At 39.4% G+C, this 13,284-nt stretch overlaps 1 pseudogene; it reads right to left on the bottom strand.

Annotated features, from left to right (window-relative positions):
• Positions 1-11,475: 11,475 nt before the first annotated feature.
• LOC108404130 (pyruvate dehydrogenase E1 component subunit alpha, somatic form, mitochondrial pseudogene) lies at positions 11,476-13,034 on the bottom strand (annotated as a pseudogene).
• Between the last annotated feature and the right edge of the window lie 250 nt (positions 13,035-13,284).

Here is a 13,284-nt window from a genome sequence, read left to right as displayed (position 1 = left end):
GTGATTGCACCGCGCGTGCCTGAGGTGATCTCGGCCTATGTCGCGTCAGCCGCGCTGGTGGTGTGAGCTCCGCCCCTTGCTTGGGCGCGCGGATGTGCGGCACCTGAATTTCCGGAGGGCCTCGTCCTGGGGACTCCGCGAGACAGCCGCAAAAAGCCGCTCAAAGAGGTTGTGAAAGACGCCGGGCACACACTGAAGGGTGGGACAGTGAGGTCAGTTCCATTCCACTCCAGTTAAAGCCAGTCTGACAGGTATTAATATACGGCCGTAAAGGTAACACGGTTGCTTGTTATGTATGCTGTATTATACGGAAACGGGTTTTCCAAAATTAGATGTTATACACCGTTGTAACGTATTAGAGGTAACATTCCCCAAGAACACCACTATTCTGGCTCTTTGGCAACCAGGAGGATTTTGAAGCGGAAGTTCAGTCCCACAGCAACAGCCAGCCTGATGTCGTCCGCTCCTATGGTTTCAAATGAACATGTATAAAACGACTACCAAACCGAGTCCTCCTTCTAGGTCGCTATACGAACTCCTAACCAGATTCATTCATTTATTCAGTCAACATATTAAGAGCTAGGTATTGTGCTAGGCACTTGAAATATAATAGCCCTAGCCCTGGATGAGAAAACAGCAAGGCCCTCAAGAAAGGAGCAAAAATACCTGATTGCCGGTGTCTGCACCCCTACCTAGAGATCTGGCATTCTTTTCAGTCAATAAATCCAAAACTAAATTCATCTCCTCCTAACCCCCTACCAATCAGCCTGTGTAGGATGAGCACCCCATTGCCTCCTTCATGCCACACATCTACGCTGTTACCAAATCCTGTAATTCCACCACCTTAAAGTTTCTTCATTCGTATTGCTGCGACAATATCCTACCTGGTCTCTACTTCTATGCTTGTCTTTAATCTCGCCTCCACATAGCTGCCATTTCTTTTATCGCTAAAGCTGTGTTCTCAGGTCTGTATAGGTTTCCTTTATTAGGAGATGAACTTGAGAAAGGAATCATGTTTTAATTGTTTTTATATTTTTATGTTTATCCTAATACCTACCATAGCAGTTCTCAAAGTGTGGTCCATGGCCCAATGGGAAACCCCAAAACCCTTTCAGGGTGTTTGCAAAGTCAAAGCTCTTTATAATAATTCCACTATTTGCTTCTTTACTGCTGAAATTTGCACTGGTGTATAAAATCAATAGTAAGTAAAACTTCTGGGGCCTTAGTACAAATCAAAAGCTGTGACACCAAAGTCTAGTAGTCATTCTTCACTGCCATGCATGTGCAATAGCAAAAAAAAAAACTTGACTGTTTCATTTAAGATTATCCTCCGTGAAATTGTGAACATTAGTTTCATTAAATTTCAGCCACTGAGGGCATGTATTTTTAACTAGCTGCTTTTTTCACGGAATAGCATTTTTGCTTGAAAGCACTACTGAAAAACTGCTACCATTCAGATTTGGGGGATTTGACAGACATTTTCTTGGAAATAAAGTCAGCCTGTCCTTTTAAGAAAAACCACTGGCAGTATTGTTACCAATGATAAAATTAAATCTCTCATATGAAAATTAAGAATTTTAGAAAACTTAGTTCTACCAAAGTGCACTTGACACTTTTGAGACTTTTCTACAGAGGAAAATTTAGTAACAAATGGATTTTGTATTTAACAAAATGTGTAAGCATAATGAACTTTTTGCATAATTCAATGAACTATTATTTTCAGATGACCAATGCATGACGTTACAAAATCATGCCTGGACAAAAACATCCAAAGTACAAATTAGACCAATAGATTATCATATAATGCAATACAAAAAGTTCATTGATAATAATTTCAGATTCTACATTGCAACTTGACTTTTAAGATACCACCACTTGTGAAGAAGAAAATAATTATCTGGAAAAGTTATTAAAATATTTCCCTTTTCCAACTATACATCTGTGTGAGCCAGGGTTTCTTAATATATGTCAAGCAAAACAATATGAATAGCACAATAGAGTGGAGAAGCACATACGAGAATTCAACTGTTTTCCATTAAGGAAGGTATTACAGAGGTTTGCAAAAATCTAAAACAAGGCCACCTCACTAACTTTTTTGTTTTTAAAAATATAACTATTAATAAAAATATTATTTATCTTAACATAGGATTGTTATTTTTAATAAACTAAAAAACATTTCAGTTTTCAAAAGTTTGAAAACTGCTGATCTAGAACATGATTTGTGGGATTTCCAATTTTTTTTCTCTGTGGAGCCAAGTCCCATACCATCAGCACTACCTTCCAGTGAAATCAGTTTGAAGCAAGACCTTTTATTTATTTCACTAAAATGAAACAATAAGAAACTGTTGCCAGGCAACTGCATCTGGAGAGGTCTCTCCCTACACACTAGGTGAAACTTCAACTTGGATGGGGGAGGTTTCTTGACTCTGGTAGAGAAAAAATTCTTGAACAGGTCCAACGAGTGTTGCTAAGGAAGGAATTCATTATAGTGAGAGTAGTAGTGAATGGCAGCAGCCTTGCAGACAGCAGAGAGCAAGAGAGAACAGAGGGAGGAAAGGAAAAACTCACTGAACTGCTTGACATAGAACAAATCCCTTGCCAACTCCGGAAGCCAGGGTCACCTGGAGTCTAGAGTCCACTTGAATCTGCACAGCATGGGAACTAAGCCCCCTGCCATCCCAGGATTTGTGGGAGCTGCAGAGCATAGATGGAGTGAGATTATGTTTAGAGAACTTCAAAGGGCAAAGAAAGGAGGTTTGCGGGGCAGGCTACTAAAGAGCATGATCATACAGCTGCAGTCCTGTCAGGGTCACCCAGGTGATGGGAACTTGCAAGCCCAAATCAGAGATCTTAGTATCTCTTCCCTGCTTGTCTGAAGTAGAACAGAGAGAATGAAGACTTGTGCTGAAGTCTAGAAAATTGAATGAAATAGTGAAGTAACAAAGAATCTTACCGCTGGGAAAAGGGTCTCTTATTAATTGCCCAAGAGACAATTGGAAGAGCACAGAGACAAAATGCAGTAAGTTGAGCGGCAAGAAGACTTTACCTAAGCAAGTACACGCTCGAAGAAAGGAGAGTATGGGCAGCCTCAGAGATGTGGCACACTTAAAGCTTTGTGTCTTTTAAGGATTTCAAGAATGGGGTAAGGTCCAGGGGGCAGGAGGTAGCCTGGATGTAGAGTTGACTTGTTGTCTCATGATGTCTGTCTCCAGCAAGAGACATTATATCATTATCCATAGTCAGTCCTCTAGATATTCTGTAAGACAAACTTAACATTTTATTGATTTTATTGATTGATCCTGTTCTTCTCCAAGATAGTGGTTACCCTCAAGCAGTGGAAACATACCATTTAGGACTGCTTGACCATCCTTGAGATATGTCAGTTGTTGACTAATTACCATACATTATGTTAGGCATCTTACCTCTTAACTCCCTGGTTCTTAAAATGAAATCTTAGCCTTAAGATGGAGTCCCTTCTGTTCTTACTATACTATATATCTTGGCATTTTTTCATCATAGGCAGGAAAAATTAATTGTAATACTTGTCCCATGTCCCTGCTCTACCTTGCTACTGCCAATGGATACTTTTCAGTGACACAAAATTCAGAAGTAGCTTTGAAGGCTACCTTTGTGATAATAGGTCATAGCAAATCATCACTGAAAATTACTGTTACTTCTACTTTGGTGTCATATCTAAGAAACCACTGTCTAACCCAAGGACATGAAGACTTATGCCTATGTTTTCTTCTAAAAGTTTTACAGTTTTACCTCTTGTGTTTAGGACTTAGACCTGTTTTTAGTTCATTTAAAATTTTTGTTGAAATACAGTTTACATATAGTATTAGTTGCATGTGTAAACATAGTGATTCAACATTTATATACATTACAAAATGCTCACCACAATAATTGTAGATAATCAACATCTGTCACCACACAGAGTTATTATAATATTATTAGCGTATTATCTATGCTGTACTTTCACCTCTGTGACTTATTTATTTTATAACCAGAAGTTTATAGCTGTTTATTCCCTTAACCTACTTTTGCTTGTCTCCACACATTCCCTTCGGGCAATCACCAATTTGTTCTCTATATTTATTAGTCTGTTTCTGGTTTTTTGTTTGTTTCCTTTTTTAGATTCCATGTCTAAGTGAAATCATATGATATTTGTCTTTCTCTGTCTGACTTACTTCACTTAGCATAATTCCTTCTAGGTCCATCCATGTTGTCACAAATGGCAAAATTTCATTCATTTTTATGACTGAGTGATATTCCATTGTGTAAATATATATCTTTATTTACTCATCTATTTGATGGACACTTAGGTTGCCTCCATATCTTGGCTGTTGTACATAATGTTGCAATAAACATAGGGGTACATATATCTTTTTTGAGTTAGGGTTTTTGTAGGTAAATACCCAGAAGTGGCATTGCTAGATCATATGGTATTTCTAATTTAATTTTTAGAGAAACTTCCCTATCCATAGTGGCTGCACCAGTTTACATTCTAACCAACAGTGCATGACAGTTCTCTTTTCTTGACACCCTTGCCGGGACTTAATATTTCTTGTATTTTTTATACAAGCAATTCTGATTAGTATGAGATGATATGTCATTGTGGTTTTGATTTGATTTCCTTGATGATTAGTGATTTTTTAAAATTATTTTTATTTTTTTGAAGAACATTATGTTTACTAGGCTCTCCCCTACCCCAAGTCCCCCCCACAAACTCCATTATAGTCACTGTCCATCAGCATAGTAAGATGTTGTAGAATCACTACTTTGTGTTGCAAAGCCCTCCCCTTTCCCCACCCCCCACATTACACATGCTAATCATAATACCCCCTTTCTTTTTCCCCACCCTTATCCCTCTATACCCTCCCATTCTTCCCAGCCTCTTTCCCTTTGGTAACTGTTAGTCCATTCTTGGGTTCTGTGATTCTGCTGCTGCTTTGTTCCTTCAGTTCTTCTTTTGTTCTTATACTCCACAGATGAATGAAATCATTTGGTATTTGTTTTTCTCCACTTGGCTTATTTCACTGAGCATAATACCCTCTAGCTCCATCCATGTTGTTGCAAATGGTAGGATTTGTTTTCTTCTTATGGCTGAATAATATTCCATTGTGTATATGTACCACATCTTCTTTATCCATTCATCTACTGATGGACACTCAAGTTGCTTCCATTTCTTGGCTATTTTAAATAGTGCTGCAATAAACATAGGGGTGCATCTGTCTTTTTCAAACTGGAGTGCTGCATCCTTAGGGTAAATTCCTATGAGTGGAATTCCTGAGTCAAATGGTAAGTCTATTTTGAGCATTATGAGGAACCTCCATACTGCTTTCCACAATGGTTGAACTAATTTACATTCCCACCAGCACTGTAGGAGGGTTCCCCTTCTTCGCAACCTCGCCAACATTTGTTGTTGTTTGTCTTTTGGATGGCAGCCATCCTTATTGGTGTGAGGTGATATCTCATTGTGGTTTTAATTTGCATTTCTCTGATAACTAGCGATGTGGAGCATCTTTTCATGTGTCTGTTGGCCATCTGAATTTCTTCTTTCGAGAACTGTCTGTTCAGCTCCTCTGCCCATAATTGGATTATTTGCTTTTTGTTTATTGAGGAGTGTGAACTCTTTATATATTTTGGATGTCAAGCCTTTATCGGATCTGTCATTTACGAAAATATTCTCCCATACGTAGGGTACCTTTTTGTTGTATTGATGGTGTCCTTTGCTGTACAGAAGCTTTTCAGCTTGATATAGTCCCACTTGTTCATTTTTGCTTTTGTTTTCTTTGCACGGGGAGATATGTTCACGAAGAAGTCTCTAATGTTCACATCCAAGAGATTTTTGCTTATGTTTATTTCTAAGAGTTTTATGGTTTCATGACTTACATTCAGGTCATTAATCCACTTTGAATTTACTTTTGTGTATGGGGTTAGACAGTGATCCAGTTTCATTCTCTTACATGTAGCTAACCAGTTCTGCAAGCACCATCTGTTGAAGAGACTGTCATTTCCCCATTGTATGTCCATGGCTCCTTTATCGCATATTAATTGACCATATATGTTTGGGTTAATGTCTGGAGTCTCTAATCTGTTCCACTGGTCTGTGGCTCTGTTCTTGTGCCAGTACCAAATTGTCCTGATTACTGTGGCTTTGTAGTAGAGCTTGAAGTTGGCAGTGAGATCCCTGCCACTTCATTCTTCTTTCTCAGGATTGCTTTGGCTATTCGGGGTCTTTGGTGTTTCCATATGAATTTTTGAACTATTTGTTCCAGTTTGTTGAAGAATGTTGTTGGTAATTTGATAGAGATTGCATCAAATCTGTATATTACTTTGGGTAGGATGGCCATTTTGATGATATTAATTCTTCCTAGCCAAGAGCATGGGATGAGTTTCCATTTGTTAGTATTCTCTTTAACTTCTCTAAGGAGTGTCTTTTAGTTTTCAGGGTATAGGTCTTTCACTTCTTTGGTTAGGTTTATTCCTAGGTATTTTATTCTTTTTGATGCAATTGCGAATGGAATTGTTTTCCTGATTTCTTTCTACTGGCTTATTGTTAGTGTATAGGAAAGCGACAGATTTCTGTGTGTTAATTTTGTATCCTGCAACTTTGCTGTTTTCCGATATCAGTTCTAGTAGTTTTAGGGTGGAGTTTTTAGGGTTTTTTACATACAATATCATGTCATCTGCAAATAGTGACAGTTTAACTTCTTCTTTACCAATCTGGATTCCTTGTATTTCTTTGTTTTGTCTGATTGCTGTGGCTAGGACCTCCAGTACTATGTTAAATAACAGTGGGGAGAGTGGGCATCCCTGTCTTGTTCCCAATCTCAGAGGAAAAGCTTTCGGCTTCTCCCTATTAAGTATGATGTTGGCTGTGGGTTTATCATATATGGCCTTTATTATGTTGAGGTACTTGCCCTCTATACCCATTTTGCTGAGAGTTTATCATGAATGGATATTGAATTTTGTCAAATGCTTTTTCAGCATCTATGGAGATGATCATGTGGTTTTTGTCTTTCTTTTTGTTGATGTGGTGGATGATGTTGATGGATTTTCGAATGTTGTACCATCCTTGCATCCCTGGGATGAATCCCACTTGGTTGTGGTGTATGATCCTTTTGATATATTTTTGAATTTGGTTTGCTAATATTTTATTGAGTATTTTTGCATCTATGTTCATCAGGGATATTGGTCTGTAATTTTCTTTTTTGGTGGGGTCTTTGCCTGGTTTTGGTATTAGGGTGATGTTGGTTTCATAGAATGAGTTTGGGAGTATTCCCTCCTCTTCTATTTTTTGGAAAACTTTAAGAAGAATGGGTATTAGATCTTCTCTGTATGTGTGATAAAATTCCGAGGTAAATCCATCTGGCCCAGGGGTTCTTTTCTTGGGTAGTTTTTTGATTACTTCTTCAATTTCTTTGCTGGTAATTGGTTTGTTTAGATTTTGTGTTTCTTCCTTGGTCAGTCTTGGAAGGTGGTATTTTTCTAGGAAGTTGTCCATATCTTCTAGGTTTTCCAGCTTCTTAGCATATAGGTTTTCTTAGTAGTCTCTAATAATTCTTTGTATTTATGTTGGGTCCATCATGATGTTTCCTTTCTCATTTCTGATTCTGTTGATGTGTGTTGATTCTCTTTTCCTCTTAATAGGTCTGGCTAGAGGCTTATCTATTTTTTTTATTTTCTCAAAGAAACAGCTCTTGGTTTCATTGATTTTTTTCTAATGTTTTATTCTTCTCAATTTTGTTTATTTCTTCTCTGATCTTTATTATGTCCCTCCTTTTGCTGACTTTAGGCCTCATTTGTTCTTCTTTTTCCAATTTTGATAGTTGTGATGTTAGACTATTCATTCTCTGTGTCCTTACTTATTTTCTGTCTGGTGGATCTGTCCTTTGGAGTGAATGGTGTGTTGAAGTCTCCTAAAATGAATGCATTGCAGTCTATTTCCTCCTTTAGTTCAGTTAGTATTTGTTTCACATATGCTGGTGCTCTTGTGTTGGGTGCATATATATTTATAATGGTTATATTCTCTTGTTGGACTGAGCCCTTTATCATTATGTAATGTCCTTCTTTATCTCTTGTTACTTTCTTTGTTTCGAAGTCTATTTTGTCTTATACTAGTACTGCGACTCCTGCTTTTTTCTCCCTATTGTTTGCATAAAATATCTTTTTCCATCCTTTGACTTTTAGTCTGTGCATGTCTTTGGGTTTGAGGTGAGTCTCTTGTAAGCAGTGTATAGATGGGTCATGTTTTTTTATCCATTCAGTGACTCTATGTCTTTTGATTGGTGCATTCAGTCCATTTACATTTAGGGTGATCATCGATAGATATGTACTTATTGCCATTTCAGGCTTTAGATTCGTGGTTACCAAAGGTTCCAGGTTACTTTCCTTACTGTCTAAGAGTCTAACTTAACTCACTTAGTATGCTGTTACAAACACAATCTAAAGGTTCTTTTCTATTTCTCCTCCTTTTCTTCCTCCTTCATTCTTTATATATTAAGTATCAGATTCTATACTTTTTGTCTATCTCTTGATTGGCTTTGGGGATAGTCAATTTAATTTTGCATTTGCCTCACAATCAGCTGCTCCACCCTCCCTACCATGATTTTACTACCTCTGGTGACAGCTATCCAACCCTAGGAACACTTCCATCTATAGCAGTCCCTCCAAAATAGACTGCAGAGATGGTTTGTGGGAGGTAAACTCTCTCAGCTTTTGCTTATCTGTAAATTGTTTAATCCCTCCTTCAAATTTAAATGATAATCTTGCCAGATAAAGTAATCTTGGTTCCAGGCCCTTCTTCTTCATTGCATTAAATACATCATGCCACTCCCTTCTGGCCTGTAAGGTTTCTGCTCATAAGTATGTTGTTAGTCTGATGGGCTTTCCTTTGTATGTGATCTTATTTCTGCCTCTGGCTGCTTTTAACAGTCTGTCCTTATCCTTGATCTTTCCCATTTTAATTACTATGTGTCTTGGTGTTGTCTTCCTTGGGTTGCTTGTGTAGGGGGATCTGTGGATCTCCATGGCCTGAGAGACTATCTCCTTCCCCAAATTGGGGATGTTTTCAGCAGCTACCTCCTCAAAGACAATTTCTATCCCTTTTTCTCTCTCTTCTTCTTCTGGTATCCCTATAATGCGAATATTGTTCCACTTGGATTGGTCACAGAGTTCTCTCAATATTCTTTCATTTTTAGAGATCCTTTTTCTCTCTGTGTCTCAGCTTCTATGTATTCCTCTTCTCTAGTTTCTATTTCATTTATTGTCTCGTCCACCGTATCCAACCTGCTTTTAATACCCTCCATCGTGTTCTTTAATGATTGGATCTCTGACCTGAATTCATTCCTGAGTTCTTGGATGTCTTTCCATACCTCCATTAGGATGTTGATTATTTTTATTTTGAACTCCCTTTCAGGAAGAGTCACGAGGTCCATATCATTTAAATCTCTCTTGGGAGTTGTATTAACAATTTTACTCTGGACAAGTTCCTTTGGCATTTCATGTTTGTATATGGCGCCCTCTAGTGTCCAGAAGCTCTATTCTGGAGCTGCTGAGCCCCTGAAGCAATGTCAGGGGTCGCAGGGGAGCAGTACTGGGGGTAGGAAAGAGCTGTTCCCCGCCTCCTGGCTCCTGTGCCTGTCTCCACTGCCTGAGCCAGTGGGCCGGGCACACAGGTGTAAGTTTTATTCCCAGAGCAGCCAGATATGGATCCCTGATTTCCACAAGCAGCCGTAATCCCAGTCTCCCCAGGAACTGTGCCTGTATTAACTTTCCAACCCGGTAGTCATGCGAGTCTCATGAAAGTACCGTGAAATGTAGGTTTGTGCTCCCAGTGCAGATCTCTGGAGCTAGTTATTCAGCAGTCCCAAGCCTTCCACTCCCTCCCTGCTCCGTTTGTCTTCCTCCCGCTGATGAACTGGGGAAGGGGAGGGGCTCGGGTGCCACGGAGCCACAGCTCTGGTATGTTAACCCGTTCGCTGAGGTCTGCTCTTTTCTCCAGGTGTGTGCAGTCTGATGCATCCTCTTTCCTGTTGCTCTCTCAGGATTAGTTGCACCAATTAAATTTTATACTTGTATCCAGTTTTAGGAGGAAGCCTCTGTCTCTCCTCTCACGCCGCCATCTTTAATCCTCCACACATCACTTTTGATTAGTGATTTTAAACATCTTTTCATATGTCTGTTGGCCATCCAAAGAATGTCTTCTTTGGAAAAGTGTCTATTCACATCCTGTGTGCATTATTAATCAGGTTATTTGTTGTTTTGGTGTTGAGTTGTATGAGTTCTTTATATATTTTGGATATTAACCCTTTATTGGATTATTGGATATATCATTTGCAAGTATGTTCTCCCATTATTCACCTTCTCATTTTATTGATGGTTTCCTCTGCTGTGCAGAAGATTTTTAGTTTGTTGTAGTCCCACTTATTTTTGCTTTTGCTTCCCTTGCCTGGGAAGACATGTCCAGAAAAAAATGGTAAGGCTGATATCTAGGTGTTTACTTCCTGTGATGTCTTTCAGGAGTTTTATGGTTTCAGGTGTTACATTTAGGTCTTTAATCCATTTTGAATTTATTTTTGTGTATGGTGTAAGAAACTGGTCCATTTTCATTCTTTTGTATGTAGCTGTTCGGTTTTCCCAGCACCATTTTTGTTCACACTAAACGATAACATCTTTTATTGCAACACTGTACAGACTACATGCAATTACTATCTTTTTTTTTTTTGAGAGGTCATCTCTCATATTGATCAAATGGTTGTTAACAACAATAAAATTCTGTATAGGGGACTCAATGCTCAATGTACAATCATTAATCCACCCCAAGCTTACTTAATCCTTGTCAGTCTCCAATCTTCTGAAGCATAACAAACAAGTTCTTACATGGTGAACAAGTTCTTACATAGTGAATAAATTCTTACATGGTAAACAGTACAAGGGCAGTCATCACAGAAATTTTCAGTTTTGATCACACATTATGAACTATAAACAGTCAGGTCAAATATGAATATTCGTTTGATTTTTATACTTGATTTATATGCGAATCCCACATTTCTCCCCTATTATTATTATTATTATTTTTTTTTTATTTTTTTTTATTTATTTTTATCTATTTATTTTTTTAAATAAAATGCTGAAGTGGTAGGTAGATGCAAGATAAAGGTAGAAAACATAGTTTAGTGCTGTAAGAGAGCAAATTTAGATGATCAGGTGTGTGCCTGTAGACTTAGTGTTAATCCAAGCTAGACAAGGGCAACAAAACACCCACGGAATCAGAAGATTTCTCTCAAAACAGGGGGGTGGTGTTGAGGTTCTAAGCCTCACCTCTGTTGATCCCCAGTTTCTCACCTGATGGCCCCCCTGCAACTGTGCCTGTCTTAGGTTGTTCCTCCCTTGAGGAATCTTACCCGTCTCTGGCTAACCAGTCATCTTCTGGGGTCATACAGGGAGATGTTAAGTTGGTAAGTGAGAGAGAGGCAATATTGTTTGAAAAGGTTAGCTTTTTACTTCTTTGCAGATTTATGCCCTGTGGCTTTTATGCCCAGTATTTGTCTTGAGGTATCTTTCCCACTTGGAAGAATTATGATACTCGGTAAATTCGATAGCAATTACTATCTTAACTGACATCCTTTCTTTTTATGGGTTTTTTCTCAACCAAGTTGAGAACACAGAGTTCCCATTAACTGACAGACTTAAACTTGATCCACTGATTTGTACCCCAAACTTCAAAAGGCGGATCACCGCAGTAGATATGATGGCCTAGTTCTTCCAAAGGTGGTTCGGGATCAGCTGTGGCAAACTGAGCGGCATCCTCAATCTCTTTCCTCACTTCAACATCAATTTCCTTTAATTCTTCAACAATGGCAAGATTGCTGTTCACCATTCTATCCTTCAGAAGCATGATGGGGTCACTCTTACTTCTTACTTCCTGAATTTCTTCCAGGGTACGGTAACTGACTCCAGGATCACTCATGCTGTGCCCATGGTAACGGTAAGTCTGTAGCTCCATCAGTATGGGCCCCTTTCCATATCTACAATAGGCAGCTGCAAATCTTGTCGCCTCCCGGACACATAGAATATCCATTCCATCTACCCTCAGCCCAGGGATAAAGTCACCTCTCTTATAGTAATTGGTGCTGGCTGCTGCTCTCTCAACAGATGTCCCCATCCCATAGCAGTTATTCTCACAGATGAAAATACAAGGTAATTTCCACAAAGCTGCCATATTGTAAGCTTCAAATATCTGACCCTGATTAGCAGCGCCATCGCCATATAAAGTCAAACAGACCTCATCTTTTCCATTATACTTACAGGCCAGAGCAATCCCAGCTCCCAGGGGCACCTGAGCTCCGACGATGCCATTGCCCCCGTAAAAGTTCTTGGCATACATATGCATTGAACCTCCTTTTCCTTTAGCACAGCCTCCTCTTCGTCCTGTAAGCTCTGTGAGAATTTCTTGGACAGAAAGCCCTCGAGTAAAGGTGAAGCCATGAGCCCGATAGGCTGTGATGAGATCGTCTGTAGGATTTATGCCAACCTCCAGGCCCACACAACAAGCTTCCTGACCATCACACAAGTGACAGAAACCACAAATAATTTTCTGCTTATACAGCTGATCTGCCTTCAGCTCCATTCTGTGGACTGTCTGCATCATCCTGTAGTATCTGAGCCCTTCCTCCCGGGTGAGCAGTGTGGTAACAGGAGGGCCTTCTTCCAGCCGGTGAAGATCACATTTCTTGATCTCAAATGTAGCATCATTTGCAAAATTACGGGATGCCACCAGCACTCTGCTTGCCGGCTTCTGGGTGACGCCCGACAACACATGGGAGACCACGGCGAGCATCTTCCTCATGGAGTACGGGCTCTGGCGGCAGCAGCGGAGGCAGCAGTGACTCGCAACCACCCAGACCGTGCAGCCCCAGAGTCCCCAAGTCTCCTTCAGGTGCCCGAGGCAGCCCCAGTACCATTTTTTAAAGTGTCCATAGTGTTGTTCAAAGCTACAGTTGCCTTATTGATTTTCTGTCTGCATGATCTATCCATTGATGTAAATGGGGTTTTAAAGTTCCCTACAATTATGGTATTACAATAAACTTCTCCATTTATGTCTGTTAATACTTGCTTTTTATACTTAGGTGCTATATATGTGTTGGCCGCATTGATATTTACAATTGTTATATACTCATGGGGGATTCCTTTTTCAGTATCTAATGCTCTGCTTTATCTTTTGTTACACACTGTTTTGAAGTCTATTTTGTCTGATATAAGTATTGCTACCCCAGC

Source organism: Manis javanica, chromosome 6 (assembly GCF_040802235.1).
Source record: "Manis javanica isolate MJ-LG chromosome 6, MJ_LKY, whole genome shotgun sequence".
Taxonomy (NCBI): domain Eukaryota; kingdom Metazoa; phylum Chordata; class Mammalia; order Pholidota; family Manidae; genus Manis; species Manis javanica.
The sequence above is the reverse complement of the archived record's forward strand: the minus strand, read 5'-3'. Positions and strand labels throughout refer to the sequence as shown.